The sequence below is a fragment of the Strigops habroptila genome, chromosome 2 (assembly GCF_004027225.2).
Source record: "Strigops habroptila isolate Jane chromosome 2, bStrHab1.2.pri, whole genome shotgun sequence".
Classification (NCBI taxonomy): Eukaryota; Metazoa; Chordata; class Aves; order Psittaciformes; family Psittacidae; genus Strigops; species Strigops habroptila.
This window is the reverse complement of record NC_044278.2, coordinates 6,257,644-6,273,693: the sequence shown is the minus strand read 5'-3', so window position 1 is coordinate 6,273,693 and position 16,050 is coordinate 6,257,644.

Genomic DNA, 16,050 nt, shown 5'->3' with positions numbered 1-16,050 from the left:
GCAGATAAAAATATTTGTATAAACACATAAATAAGTAGAACAGCTTTCAAAATTCTAACATTATTTATAGTGACCAGCTAATAAGCTGTATCTGAAACTGTATTTTGGGGCACTAAAATTTTGGCATGGTACAGATAAGTGTATGAGATTTGTGAATTCTTAGGTTTAGCGATTTAATTAATCAAGAAACAATTATACCAACAAATACATTTTAAGATTAGCAACAATGTAGCCTGAAAATGAAAAGATAAAGCAAGTGACTGGAAAGTTGCAGTATCTGGGTGTCCCAGGGACCTCCTACTGGATACTGGGCTAGGAGGCTTATGATCTGCAGCCTGAGACATGAAAGAACATGTCTCCTTCCTCTTATAGCTGCAGCTCGTGTCTGACTTCCTTGGCTTGTTCTTTTGGTACTAAAATGCAGCTTCTGTTTGCCTTTGTCAGCAAGAGCACCTGCTTTGTCTTGCTAAATAAATGTTCCCCACAGAATAAAAGATTAATGGCTTCTATGACCTGTCTTACTGAATGCAAATATTCTTGTCAACTTGAACTGGAGCTGAATGACAAGTTCATTTCTGATGTCATCATGAGAGGAAGAATGTAAATCCTTGAAATTTGCTTCCAGACCCTGTGGTCACATTCACACGTGCACCCCTACACAAACACACCCCTTGCGCACTCCATCATTCTTTTTGGTCTATGTGAGGAAGAAGCTTTCTGCAGAGGGATGAACACTCCCACTCAGATTTATTCAAAGATGCTTTGGCATTGTCACCAGTACTTTGTTGTCAGTTTTGTTGAAGTCACCAAGAAAAAGTTCCAGTGTTGAGGAGAATGTTTCTACCACCCAGGATAAATTTGATGACAACATCAATTGCTTAAACTATGAGAGTCCACGACTTGAACACAGACCACGGTATTATAAAGAAGCCCACAGTTAGCAACCGAAAAACATCATTTGCAGAGTACCTAAAAATCTCGTTGACCCTGTCAAACCCAGAACACTTGTGCTTGTCACTACCAGTACTTAATTTAAAGCTTTATTTAAAGTTATGTTAATACCAAGGCCACTCCTCTATCAGGCTAGAACAATCCATAAACCAGAATCAAATGAATAGCTTTCTATTTCTCTTCCCCTTTACCATTTTGGCCTGTGCAAGTAATATCTTGTTCTAATCCCTTTCCTTCCTCTGGGAAGAGTTTAACATTACTGCATTCAAGAGGTCCTGAGCAAGAACACAGCCAAAGACCGGTCCTTGCTGAAACAGGGCATCAACACACAAATAAAGACTCGAAGCTGACATAATCGCAGTCTTTTTAATTAATATAGTTTCATTTTTTCTTTCTTTATACCATTAGCAGATGGTTTACTTACATGCTGTTGCAAATGTGTGCCAAGAGTAAAAAATAATTAATAACATCTAAATTATTAAGTACTTAAGTGAACTGTCAACAATCCCCACACCAATTCTATTTTTTCTGATGGGAAACTGAACAGCTAGCTCATGTAATTAATGATACAACTATTATATTTCAAATGTATGTAATTAGATAGTATTGTTTTCTTTAAAATATGGTAGCTGGGATAATTTAGCTGTAATTTTAATTTATTAGTAGAATTACAGCTATGTTGTACTGCTTTTTGTGTGCAACAGCACATGGTAATAAATGGATCGCAATCAAGGGACCAGAAAACCTTGTTGTTTTAATATATACATAATATATAAGATTATCTAAATCAGTGAATTGCATTTTATAATCATGACCAAACTATTTCCACTCTTTATTCCTCAATTTATTTTTCAATAGAATGGATATGATGAGCACTTACACTCACAAGCATATTAGTAACTAATGGAATGTGTTTTTAACAGACACCCATGGCACAGATTTCTCTTACTAGACCTATTTTGCTTTGATTCTTGTTTATTTCTCTCAAGTGCTGCTGCACACAAGAAAAGGAATATGACAGGTTAAAGCATTTAGTTCCTACACCCTTAACAATACCATTGTTCAGAGAACTTCAAAGTATATGCACTTTGAATACATTGTGCTTAGAGCTGCTGTATGGAGGAAGACAGTTTCATTACTTGGCGGCTTTCTTGTGACTAGCTCTGTTCAAGAACTGATATGCAGAACAGTAATTATACAGAGAAAAGCCCCAGCCTATGTCCTTGACTTATTTTCTAAATGGGATATCTGCCACCAATAGTATATATCTAATGGGAAATGAAGGCCTAGTAATTAGGTTTTGATTTCAATTTTAATCTGTCATTTGATCAGACAGCTCCTCTAAAAAGTACAGTGAATTCTGTGGCTTTACATCAATTTTATCATGCATTCACAGCTGATAGTGAACTTTGCTCAGTATGTTATTATCCAAAAAAATAATGTATGAATGGATTACAGATAGATATGGATAGGTAGGGTTTTTAGATATAGATATGGAAAAATTTTGGACATATGTAACAAAGATTGTTATCACTAAGTCATTTTGCCAATACTGAAACTTTTGTTAATCATTGTGTGCCTGTTCTGCAAAGTGTCAGCGGCTGTGACATCATTCAGGTTCTTTTATGGCCAGTAAAGAACACATTCTAAAAATATCTAAGGGTTAAAGTTGTTTTTAGTTAGGGGCATCAGCATATATACCATATTTCATTAATCACGCTTACTAAATCTGCTAAATCTCTCCTGGTTCAAGGGCCCAAATGACTAGCAGATGCCGGTTATTCTCCTGTGACTGAAATCTAGACATACACACACAGAATTTGCTTTTTATAGCTGCACTTCAGCCTTGCCCGCTCACACTGCTGTCGGTAGCTTCCTATGAATAGTAACTTATATAAATATTTTCCCACATACAGATTGACGTAGGCTTATCAATTCATTTATTAACCAGTGAAATATCTTCCCAGTGCAGCAGTACAAACACACACATACACACCAAACCCTAAAATGTATTTATGAAACTTCAGCATCTACAGCTGCTGCTCTGGAAAGTGATCAGTAGTTATTGTTCAAATGCCGTTGTAGGATGTCTTGAAGCGGCGCAATCCCAGTAGCTCTTAGTGCCATTCGTTCTGTTTCCACCCGCTTCCCTGTGCACACCAAACGACTGTGTACTCAGCTTCTGAAAGTGTATGTACAGTTGCTTTGGAGTTCCCAGGGCAGCAGCATGGCTAGGGGGGATTTTAGGCATTAATTATTAGCTGCTTCTGTTGTGCACAGTTGCACTGCTGAGAATCTGGGATTATACAAGGCAGACAGGTCCAGCAAAAGCAGTGTTTTACACTGTGCCTATCTAGTACATTTTATCAGTGCTTCGATTAACGTCATCTTAAGGACTATTCAAATCCAGTAGTAGAGAAAAAACAATACCTGGAAAGTTTTGGCAATCAGAATCTCTCAGTCTCTCTTTCTCACTTTTAGCCTGAGTAACTCCTGCAAAAAGCCTAAATGCTTGAAACATCTTTATTGCACTAAGCTTTACACGAATTCAGAGAATGCTTCATATAATCACAGAAATTAGACGTAAGAATGACTAAGTCATCCTGTCCTTCCTCTGCTACTGAAATGCAGCTCAATGGCAATGTCTGGCCAAATAGGAAATGGATCTGTTGAGCAGAAAAAGTTGCTGTTAAGGACCTGAAATACATTCATAACATGCACAGGGAAGTTTTACTTCAGACTAACTGTAGTTTGAAGCTTAGTGCATATTACTGGTTGGAGCAAACAGGCATATTCCTGGAGCACGGGTTTTGGTTTAGTTTAACCCAAAATGAATCTCATTTGGACTCCATGAGGCTGCTCCATGATGAAAACCAATGCACAGTAAGGAAGGACAGTAAGAAGATGAACTTCAAAACCTTACTCGTGCTAATGCAAGCACACCTGGTAAAACCTTTTGATGGCCATCTCTGAATGTAGGACAATATGTAATAAAGTTGCTGTTGTTTTTTTCTTGACAGCCAGTCTAGCATGTTCTTTACTTAGTTTCATCTTATCCATCTGTGGTTCATCCCACACACTTCCTGAGGTTCAGCATTTTGGATCTTTAGATATTCATAGTCGTACTTCCTCACATAGCTTTGGATACCTGAGATATACACTAGAAACAGGGAGCAAAATAAAAACTAAAGTCAGTCTGTCCTTTCAGTGCTTTGACCTTGGCTGCTTCTGGCAATACATGCATTACTGCCAGTACCTTCCCAAAAGCTTCAAGCGGAGACCTTGGGCCAGTGAAACAATTATTTTTGCACATGATTTCAAGGTATAATTCAGTGAAGAGTCAACCTGTGATCCCGGCAAGAGCTCTTTTCCTTTCCTTTGATTATAGCCATTAACATTACAAACAACTTTCCATCTCTGTTCCAGGATCATTGATTCTATCCATTTAAAACAGCTACCTGTTAATTCTCATATAACTTTTAGGAGCGGTATATTTGAAACAATGCCACCTCAGAAACTCAAAAATATTTAATCTCTAAAATTTCACTTAGTGCAAATTCCTTTATATTCTCACACTCTTTTTTATTTAGCTATGGCTTTGTTTCATTTGGCTTCTTTAAAAGCTAATTATTGGATTTTTAGTCAGGAGAATTGCAAAAAATACCCGGGGTGGGTGGGGGGAGGAAGATATATTGGACTGTGTGCTGTAAGCTTGGAAGAGCAGTTTCCACACAAAATAAAGCTACATCCTCTTATTTACTTCCCAGATTGTTTACTGGCACTCTCAGTAAACTGTATTTGTTAGGTCAGTATTTTGTATTCATGGGAAAAAAAAAATAATCAGAGATTGTTTTCTATCTGTAAGAGGAATCTTTTTTTGCTGTTTATTTTGCTGTACAACAAGAGCTTGCTTAAATTTTTAAACAGAACTTTAGATAGTCAAAAGGAAAACGACTAGAGAAGGGTATTAGCCAAAATATCTGTCAGCTAAACAGAACTTGTAAATCCAGTCAAACAACTAAAGGGCATTGCACTGTCAAATCATCAGATTGCAGATCCCTGCCCTGTGGTTTGCTGTCTTTTAGAGAAGGACGCAAACTGTTTAGCTTTCCCAAACCCTCCCCCCCTCCATCTGCCTACTGACCTATGCAGCTGCCTTAGCATTCGCATTCGCTCCACTGGAAATTTCATGCCTGCCTTGATGGAAGAAAGTAAAATGTTGCAGTGACAGCAGCTTCAATGGGACTGAGCAAAGAATGATGGAGAAGACTAAACGTGTTATATCTGTGGATAGGTGAGAATTGGGTAAGAAAACTTGGTGAATCACTGTGTACCAGAACTGTCAGAACAGAACGTTTTAGGAGAAAAATGAAAAATACACAAAAGTCCAAAATCTGAAATTGTAGTTTTGTGCCACCACTAGGAAGGGAAGTCAATATATGTAAAGAAGATGCACTGCACAGAAATTGTAGTACTCAAATGCAGAATGCAAGCATAAATGCTTAACCTGCTAAAAATCATATTAAACTCTACTGAGACCAGCTTATAGTAAAAAAAAGTCTTGCCTGTTCTTGACCATTATTTCCTTCACCGTGTCATTTAGTGAAAATGCATTCTAGAAGGTAACTGAGTATGCTTCCTTCCTCTGGGGTGCATAAGGTTATTTACAAAAGAATATTTAAAACAGTAACAACGTGATGGATCTCTACAGAATAGTTTCCTTAAATATTCATGCAGGTAATCTTCTGAAGGGGCACATACTGGTTGGTAAGCTTCCACAGGATTCACTGTGGCAGGATACCCTGCAGACATGGTAAGCAAAGAAAAATTGCAAGCTATTATACTTCACTAGAGTGCAAAATAGGTTTAGCCTCAGTAAAAATATCATCATCTAGAAATTCAGTACAGCAAAAGATGTTATTTCAGGTAATGTTTTGCACAATTAAAATCCTTCATGTGACATGGAAGACACTGCCTGTGATAGCCTGTGTTACACCTCTGTATTTTCTTGCACATTATATTCCTGTTTTGTCACTCTGTAGGCAACTCAAGCAAACTGCCAGACACAACATCTCAGGAGGTGAGGTTGAAACCACAAGGTTTTCATGGAATTTACAGGCAGTGTTGCAATTAGCTATATCCAAATTTTAAAAGTCTATCCAACCACAAACCCTAGATTCATTTCAGTCTGAAGTAACACACTTTATTCCCCATTCTCAACACACAAAGTAAACCTTTTTTATTCCTGCAGGCTATATCACTGGGCAAAAGAGATCAAGGCCATCTCATTATTTTTGGTGAAACTCAAAGTTTAAGAGAGATGACTATGCTACTCAATGATAGTAATCTCTTTAATCACAGAGAGTTGAGTTCAATAGTACAGTATTTACTGCTGATGTTTTAGAACAATTTGAAGTCTTTCCTTTTGAAGACAATGATAACCACAGGGAAACTGGAGCCACTTTTATGAATAAATTTCACTATGCTGTACTGTAAAGTGCCATAGTTAAGAACCTCTGAGGAATGAAATTATAAACACAACTAGAAACTGCTCTAACTAAAGCATTTGTTAATTTTTATCTAAGCAGAAAATTGCCAGAGAAAGTCTCTGCATAGCACGTGGTGTACCACATATACTCATTTCTCTTTTGAAAACAAACACACATATGCATTCACTATGCAAAGCAATACAGTTTCACAGAAATTTATTATTCTAATAAGTGGATAAAAGATCCAGCAAAAATGTCACTGAAAACTGGTGATATCAATCATATCCCATGTCCCTACTCTTTTGCCTGGGGAATGTGCATCTTTCTCCTTGCATAATTGTCTTTAGCTTGGTCTTTGGTGATTACTGTGGTACAAATTCTGGCAGTTAAATATGCTAATCTATGAAGCTACCTACTTGCCTTTCAGGCATCTCATTAAACATACAACATTTGTGCCCATTTCTTCAATGACATTTCTACTTGGAACATGCAAACCTCTTTTATACCTCCAAACAACATTCCTCCATCAGTAATAGTTTGTTGCTAGCATCCCAGTAAGAGAGCTAGTTATTAAAACTATTGAGCACATCACACCTCTCAGCCTGTTTAGTCAACAGATGAGGACCATATTATTTCCAAGCCTTTTTACTTTCCTACTCGCATAATTCCTCTTTTGGTTAAATAGTGTCTCCTTTCTCCTGTTAGTCTCCTATAGTCTAGGGCTGGACTTGACCAACACAGCAGCATGCTTACTCATATCTTTCTCAACCCAACAGTGATGATTTACCTTATATTATTGTAAATAAAACCTACATGCATAAATTCCTGACCATCTATATCAATATACCCTTTTACACTATTATGATACTGTTTCATCTTGCAAAATTACCTAGTATATATATCTGTAGAAATTACTGTACTGACTTTGTTCCATACAGTAAGATATTGAGGAATGGCTGAAGGAAACAATCTTTAAGGCTTATTGCAGTACTTATTTGAATGAAAATACAAAAAGAGTCATCCACAGGAATTATCTAGCTGCTCTTCACAGACAATTGCACACATTATCTAAAAGCAACTGTGATACAAACAGTATTCCATTTCCAAATTGATGTAGTAGATATGGCCCACTGCTCAAGCTGCTGTATCTCAGTCATCTTGGAGGATAACTTTAGCAAATGAATTCAATTAAATCTAGTTTTTATTAGTCACAACCTTGTCTGTCCATTGCCATATTCTAAATGTGACTTTTTCTTTGCAAATATTCATGACATGGAAAAGCCCAAGACAAGAGAAGAATATTTCTGAGGTTATAAAATGCCAGTATAATTTTTTGTATCACAGAATGTGTGAATGAAAACATTGTGGTGAAGCATTGCACAAAGTTTGCTGAATCTTGAGTAACGAGAAATTAACCTTAAGCAATACAAGAGATGGGTGCTTGCTTAAATAAACAGTTAAAGCTTACTTAGCTCCTTCTCTATCACCATCTCCCTTTTTTCTTAACAGAAGTTTATTGTTTCTCAGCACCTAGTTCTGTTAGATCATTGAGCTTTGTTCAGTTACACCACAGTTACTCCAGCAACAAAATGTACTTTTCCAGATCTCAATAGTCTTATGGTGTTACTAATTGATCTCTGTTCCTTTCCATGTCTCTGGATTAAAAATAAACAAGCCACTATTTCTGTTCCTATTTACTTCTGTCAGGAAAGATTTTTAAACTTCAGAAAATGTGGATGTTTGGTCTAAACAAGTGCCCATAAGTTCAGGTCCATTCTTACACTGACCTGAACTCTCTCAACCCAATTGAAAATGAGTCAGATATGGCCAAAGATTTAGATTTAGCTCTCTCCAGCCCATACCATCTGTACTAAACTACCCTAGGGAGACTCTTCCATTTTTTCTTCAGTGCTAGACAGCATTAAAAAAGTTTATTATTTTTCAATGTTAAGAAAGAAAAAGTGAGATCAGATTCTGTTGGTATTTCAGTCAAAACAATGGGGTTTGACTTCACAAAGTAAGCCACAGTACAAACTCTGGATGTTTGTGTTTTAGCCAAACTCAGTCATGCCTGGTCTTAAAACCAAGGCCTCAATCTCTGGCCCTGGTTTCCCAGTGAAAAATAATCTGAAAAACTTCTTTCATTTCGCTTGTTCCCAGATACTCATATTTTATACATTTGTGCCCACTGTTTTCTTGAAAAACAAGTGATCTGGAATTCAGTTACTGAAAGTTCCCTCTTTTCTTTCATCTGATGAAATACCTCAGATCACCAAGGTAATAGTACCATGCTGTGGGAAGTAAGGAGTCAAAGACCTATGAACTTCACCTAGAAATACAGACTTCCCATCTCTCCCACCTTTAAAATTGCCAGTTCTCAAGCTGTAGGTCACAGATGAGAGAAGGGGAAGGGCTCTGATGAATAATTACTGGTAGTAACTTTCTCCTGTTGCTTTATTCTCTTCTTGTTCTACATGCAATACCAGCGGATCTAGGGAGTAGCTCTAGGCAGAGAGAGGTGTGGGCAGCTTTGTGAGCTTAAATTGCTTCCATTACCTGTGGCTAGCTGACAACCTACTGTGAAAGGATGAACTAAACACCATGTGTTATTATTAAAGGTTTCCAGTATGTCCATTTTTTCCCTTTAATCTAGAAGGTTACTCTCACAGATGATGCTCAGACCAACCTCCTTGCCTACCAATTAAGTTAATATATGCCTTTAGCTGATGACTGCTTGCTATCTAGCAGCCAGAGCTACAATAACATGGTTATTTTGAACTCTTCTGCACAGGATGGAGGACAAGGGAATAAAGATATACAAATTCTGTGGTGTTTTCAGTTTTGAATTTCTGACGGCCACTGCTTTGCTCATAATCTGATTTGATTTGCTGTTTCTTCCGCTGAATGGTATGAAAAAACCCAATGAAGCTCAGCCCTAAAATGAGGAAGGACCTTGTGATAGAGGATTTTTTTTTTAGTACTTCAAGTGTTCACAAATATCAGAAGAATTCGTTACCTGTCACAACAGCAAACCCTAAGGACAGAAGGAATCCTTCTACTCCTTTCCTCTGCTAAGGGATAAACTGTTTAACCTCTCATTTTCATGAATCATTTTGAATACTCAGATATTCAAGCAATTACCAGAGTGGACAGAAGTACTGCAAATTGTTTCTAAAGTAAGGAAACAATTTTTAAAGTCAAAAAGTTGAGCATTAGGGATCGTGAAACACAGGGATACAAGAAGAAAGTGAAGAGGATTCTCCAGAGTAGCTTTCAGAAAGCAGTTGATAGTTGTTTGTAACAGCATATATCACTTGTATTTTTTGTGAGGATAACTAATGTGAAGACTCCTTACAAATGACACTCAAACACAAAGCTGGTGGTTTATGAGCTCAAAATATTTTGCACAGACCAACAAAAGGCAGCAGCTGGACTTCACTGAAGTTGTCACACGGTGCACAGCTCTATTAGGCACTAAAGGAAGGCTCCGAGTGGGTTAAAAGTCAATTGCAAGACCTGGGACCAGTTCCAATAAACTTGTACCTGGCCAGACTTAAATTAAATTTTAGCTGCCAACTGTACATTTTCAGATCTCCAGAGGAAGCTGGTTCCTTCATGCGCGTGAAGTAGACAGAGGCAGCTGTTGAAATGGAAACCATTGCATCAAACAACTTGGGAACTGATTGAATTTCAAATTGGACTTTCTTATCCCTTGATTTTTCCTTCAGAATGCATTGAGGGGATGCGGGTGGCTGATAAACAGAAATGTATCACTCAGCCAAGAGGTTAAAAACCTCTTCCAAATAAGCAAGAATTTTGTCTTTTGGGAGGGGAAAAAAAGTCAACAAATTCAACAATGAGATATAGAACCAGGCTCTTATCACGTGTAAATCAGAGAAGCTACTTTCATTTATGTCATCATTAGTAGACTAAGGCCTAAATTTCTCAGTTAAGCCAGTGTAAACTTAATGGAATAATGTATTAACTTTGAATACAATTTTATAAAAATCATATCCCAATATTATTTCAAGCCTAGGATTACAGCTGGACTTGAAATATGTGCATATATGTTATATATATATATGTACATGTGTGTGTATTCCCTAATACGAAGAATAAATAGTCATTTTTTAAACCTGCTCATAAACGCAATAGAAAGCATGTTAACATTTCCAAGTCTGACACTGCACAGGAAGAATCCATAGAATTAGAGTTACTCCTGTATCATGAGGGAAGTGCTGGGTCACACCCTATGTTTTTCCCCCACAGGATTTCAGATAATACTGATGTGTGGTCCTCAGGTGGCACGGTTTCTTTTAGCATCAGTGGGAACTGCATTCCATTTACATCAGTGAAGAATTTAGTTTAGCATGTTCATTCAGCTGAGTCCAAGATATAAATGCACTGCTGCTTACCCCATGGGCACCTACCTTGTCACCACTGATGGTCTCAGAGCCTGCTTCTAGTTCCTATATAGGAAAGAGAAAGTGCATATTTTGTGTGACAGTTTTTCAATTGAAACACATTCAAAAAATAGAGAGACAGAACAAATAAAGAAAATATTTAATACCCCAAAAACCAGGTAAAACTCGCAGTGTAACAAAATTTACTATGACTCTTCCTTGCGTACTAGTAATTCATGGTAATGTACCAAGTTAATAGTTGCTCAGCCTTCATCTTAACTGGAAGCAGGATATTAGAGTGAGCTTACCCTTATATGGTGTCATCGTCAACAGTAACAATAAAAGCATGCTTAACATCATAGAAAACTATGTATAGAAAATACATCCTATTTCACTAATCTCAAGTCTACAGATACTATTTTCAAGTTTACAGATAAAAGTATGTTTCCGAAGAACCATTTTCATAGTGAGAACTCATCTGAATTTGTCATCACTGATGGCAAAGCGCTGTAAACCAAACTGATGATCCAAGGTCTTTAATGATTTTCCCCTGGTACCACAGTAAAATGTTTTCTGATAGAAACCACAAGCTGAAATCCACCTCGATTTTTTTTTTTTTTCTTGAAAAGTCTTTTTCAGTGAGCTTTGAAACACAAAGGGAGGGAAGACACAGGTTAAAATCTAGCCTTTGTTTACAAAACCAAATATACTGTAGTGGTACAGCTCTAGCGATAGCAACTCTTAGCGGGCTCATACAACAAATTCTCCTTTCCTGACCATTTCCAAGATGGAAGTACAAAAATAAAGCAAGGGTTCTTAGCCATCACAGCATTATTTTGTAAAGTATCACAGACTGTCCTTCTCTAAATCATCAAAGAGAAAAGGCTCATGGAATAATGTTTGTCTTGGTACATTTTGGCTCTGTGTTATCACATTACAATACTAGGAGTTTCACAGACATAAGCCAAAAAGGGAGGTAGGGAGGGAAGAAGAAAGGAATAGAATAAAAGCCATATTTGTCTTAAATGACTACGTGCTTTTACAACTCAGATCTATAAATTCTTTGGGACATCTGAGGCATGGAAACATGAGATAACTAAGCGCTGCCTACTAACTAATGACTTGCTTAGAAGGCTCTGGGTTACATGCCAGCAGGGGGTCATTCCCCCAGTGCCCAAAGGACGGACGAGACAGGGCTGGTGTTGGCAGCTGCATTTCCTTCAGAAAAGATTGTTGTACAGGAGACAGACACTGAGAAGTGAGGAACCTCGTCCATTCTCAGTGGGATTGGTCACAACTCATTCAGGCTTCTCAGTGTCAAACACACACCAGATTTCTCTCCCAGGAAGTACATTTAGCCTGGAGATACACTGAAAAGCTGTATTTTTTAAGGGCTATACTTATTTATGTGAACATGTCTCATCCATTAATGGTGGTATTATTATCTCAGTAAGTCTGAGATTTTAACTTTTTTATTATGAGGGAAGTAAATAGGTGCATATTGATGAGTCCATCCCCCAACCTATATGCTTTGCCATAGAATATTCAATGGAAGTAGAAAATGTGCTTATGGAGTGAAGCGTAAACAGTTCCTGACTTGCTAAAGATTAAAATAATGAGATTTAAAATATGACAATTGTAATTTTAAAATACCAATGGCCTTATCTCTTGTGCCAAGTGCATCTCATGCCTCTGTATTAATTGGGAGACAAAAATATCTGGGAAAGTGTTAATTTTAGATAATGACCTCTCTGTTTGAAAAAGAAGTAAGCTTTATCAGGTCAGTCTCATTCATAATGTACCTGTATTTCACAGCCCAGGTAAGTAACTTCAGCCTAAGCTAGATCGAAAAATAATGGCACCAGTAAAAAAAAAAAAAATTAGAATAAGTGACCTTGTATAACTTAAAGACCTGTTTGACTTTCAGGTAAAATCAAAAAACTTCTCTAGAGTGAGCACTCATTTTTATATTAAGCTTATTTTTAGCCTCAGTAGAACAGTGATATACTGTTCTCAGAGGAATAAGAAACAACCATCATGGTTAACTTAATAGGGAATTTGACTTTGAATTTATTTCCTATTTAAGCTTCGAGAATTTTTCACAAAGACTGCAATGTTTTGGACTATTTTTAAAGAACAAACATGTTCATACCCTGTCTACAAACTAAAAAGCACTCTGTGACAGCTAAATTAAATCCTCTTTGAGGTGGCGAAATGGAACCCCAAGTACAGTACTTCCCTGGCATAATATCATTGAACAGTTCTAAGCCCTTTGTTCTTTCTAAGCCTACTTTGAAAACGGAAAAAAGAAAAGATGTGCATGTGATATAATGGGGATTTTTCTTTGGTTGTAGTTTTTCTTTCTTCCTTTCTTCGTGATTTATATGAGTGCATAGGAAAATTTGCAATGGTCAGAGACCAGAAAGCTCCTCTATTGTAATTCTCTTTTTTTTTTTTTCCCTTTCCTTTTTTTCCCCTAACAGATATACCTTTTTTTTTTCCTCTCCAGACGTCTTTCAAGCCCCTATTGAAACTACTGTGTTTTGGGGTTTGTTGGGTTTGGGTTTTTTTTTCAGTGCCTTCATGATACTTTAAATGTTTCGGTCTCCATACATGTGAAGAAATAAGAATGCAAGGTGACCTATTTCATAATCAAAAGAAAACTAATAGAAACTCATTGCTCTTGAAATAGAGATATACAATTTCCAAACCTCAACAATACAGGTAGGTTATAGTTCAAAAAGAAATACTTAATGTGTGTCATCAAGACCACCTGATAAACAATTATGACATTATCTAATTTGGTACATATTTAATTTGCAGTTTAAAACCATATATAAGTTTATCTCTCATTATAACAAAGTGGACATTTAATCAGCAAATCTTAAAAAGGCATACATAGTGCAGACTAACATCACCTCTTTCAAGACAAATTCAATTAAATTTTGGTCCTAAGAAGTCAACAGAAATCTTGGTACTTTGCGAAATAGGTCTAAGCATGATAATTTATAATGGATATTCATATTGCTGTATTCCTAAATGTCCTAGTTTCATTATCTTGTACAATAGTTTGGAGATATCTTGTATTTTAAAGTGGTGATTTTTTTACCTTGTAATGTTACTGCTATTAATTTTATGTACCATTCCACATTGTGAGATAAAGTATTTTGGAAGCTTTTCTTAATCTATGTTTTTATCAGAGGCCCATCAGTTAGGATATAGTGCTGTAAATGAAAACGACTAAATTGCTGTTTTACAGCTATAAGTTACTGGAGAACAATTTTCACTTTACAGTGATGTGTTTTCATTGGCATTTTAATAAAAGGTGATTATCTAAAGACAGAATACTAAATAGGATTTGCAAACTAGGTATTTTTTCTGCTCTTCGCTCAATAATTTATCACAACACATCACTTGTTGAAGTATATGTGCAACTTGGAAACTTAATCATTTGCATTGGATCTGAACCGAAGAGCACTAAACCCAGTGATTTATTTACCATACTGGTAATCATAAAGCAAATAATAAAAATACACTGAGTTAGATTTTAACTCTAACAGAAAGGTTTAAGTCTGAATTTGGTAGGTGGGTTTTCAAATACCTGTTTATCCAAAATAAGACACATAGGAATAAACTGACGTACTGACTTTCACAAAAGACTCTGTGATAGAATAAAATCAGGTCCTTGGAGTACTGGGGCCAAACCTTTAATTCAATGTCTTGGGGTTTTTTTCCTTAAGTTATTTTAATAAAATCCATTACTCTTTGTTTGCATTTAAAAATTTTACTTGGTGTTTTCACTTGCTGTAGATACCATGTCATACTAATTGAAATGCTAGCTTAGTAGGCACTAGACATTGCAAAACCTACAGGAACAAAATGTCCCTTTGGGTCATGAGCAATTTATGGTAAAGTGACACAAAATGGTGAGTTTCTGAGAGAGAATTAGTTTGTACCCCACCAATAACTGTTTCAAACCAGATGCCTGTGCTGCAATATATCATACTCAAAGTATCTATAGGAGCTACTATCTCTGAATTCCAAAATTTACTGCACTTCTGTGGTGGATGGTTACTTATAAATTATTCCCTGTTACGTGACCCTTTTTCAGCACCACGGAGAGTAGGAGGTCCTGACGTCTCTGACTGCCTTCCAGATCAGTTTCTTTTCATTCTAGTTCAAACCATGATAGTATTTAAAATATACATGTTATAACTAGTAACTATTAGATGTACTGAAGAGAACCCAGGGAAAAGAAACAAGATTGACAGAATTTTAGAAGGCATAATCTACAAGGAAGTTTTGAACCAACTGAATTTAAGGTTGAAAATGAAATATAACATGATTAGTCTTTGAAAAGAAAACAAATCTGCACAGAGGAGAGGTATGTTCTGTTCACCAGGTCTAATCAGGTGTAGGGCAAGAAGAATCAGTTTAATTTGCAGTGTGTACAATTTAGATCAAATATTAGCAGAAATATTCTAACTATAAGAGAACTTATATTGCTTGGCAGAGGGAGCAGAATGATAACTATTATGGGTTTTTAAGAAAGTGTTGGGCAGGAAATGCCTATGGTCTGTTACATTTTACCTAATGGTAGGAAGGTAGGGATCTCACGTCCCTTTAATTCTAAACCGTTAACAGTGAAAGTCTACTTTTTTTGTCGCCCAAACTTGTGCATTTCAAAATGCCCTGATTTCTAAAGCATGCTGATCACCTAGCCTATTATAATCATATTCATAGACAGTTATTCAAGTCACCTATCCAAAATGGAAACAGACTCATCTGTCACTGTCTCGACTTTACAATGAAGGGAAACAAATTCAGATAATAACAACTAAAATAAATAAATAAATAAATAAGATCATCGATACATGCAGATGCACCTTGTGAAAACAAGGAGGCCACAACGCCAGGATACGGCCACATGTAGATTCTGAAACCTAGATATTTACTGAAATTCATCCAAACACGTGGAGATTGCATTTGTTAACATAAATTTCCAATGTTTTCCTTTATGCTCTAAATAAAGGATATTTAATGTATATGAAAACATTTAATAAACTTAAAATATACCATTTCACTGCAGGATCACACATCTTCAAGCAATTTCTACTATTTACAATGAGTTGTATACAGCACAACCTATTTGGAGCTATGTAGAGATGAACTAGTAAGAGTGAAAACCAGTAACTACCAACTCTAAT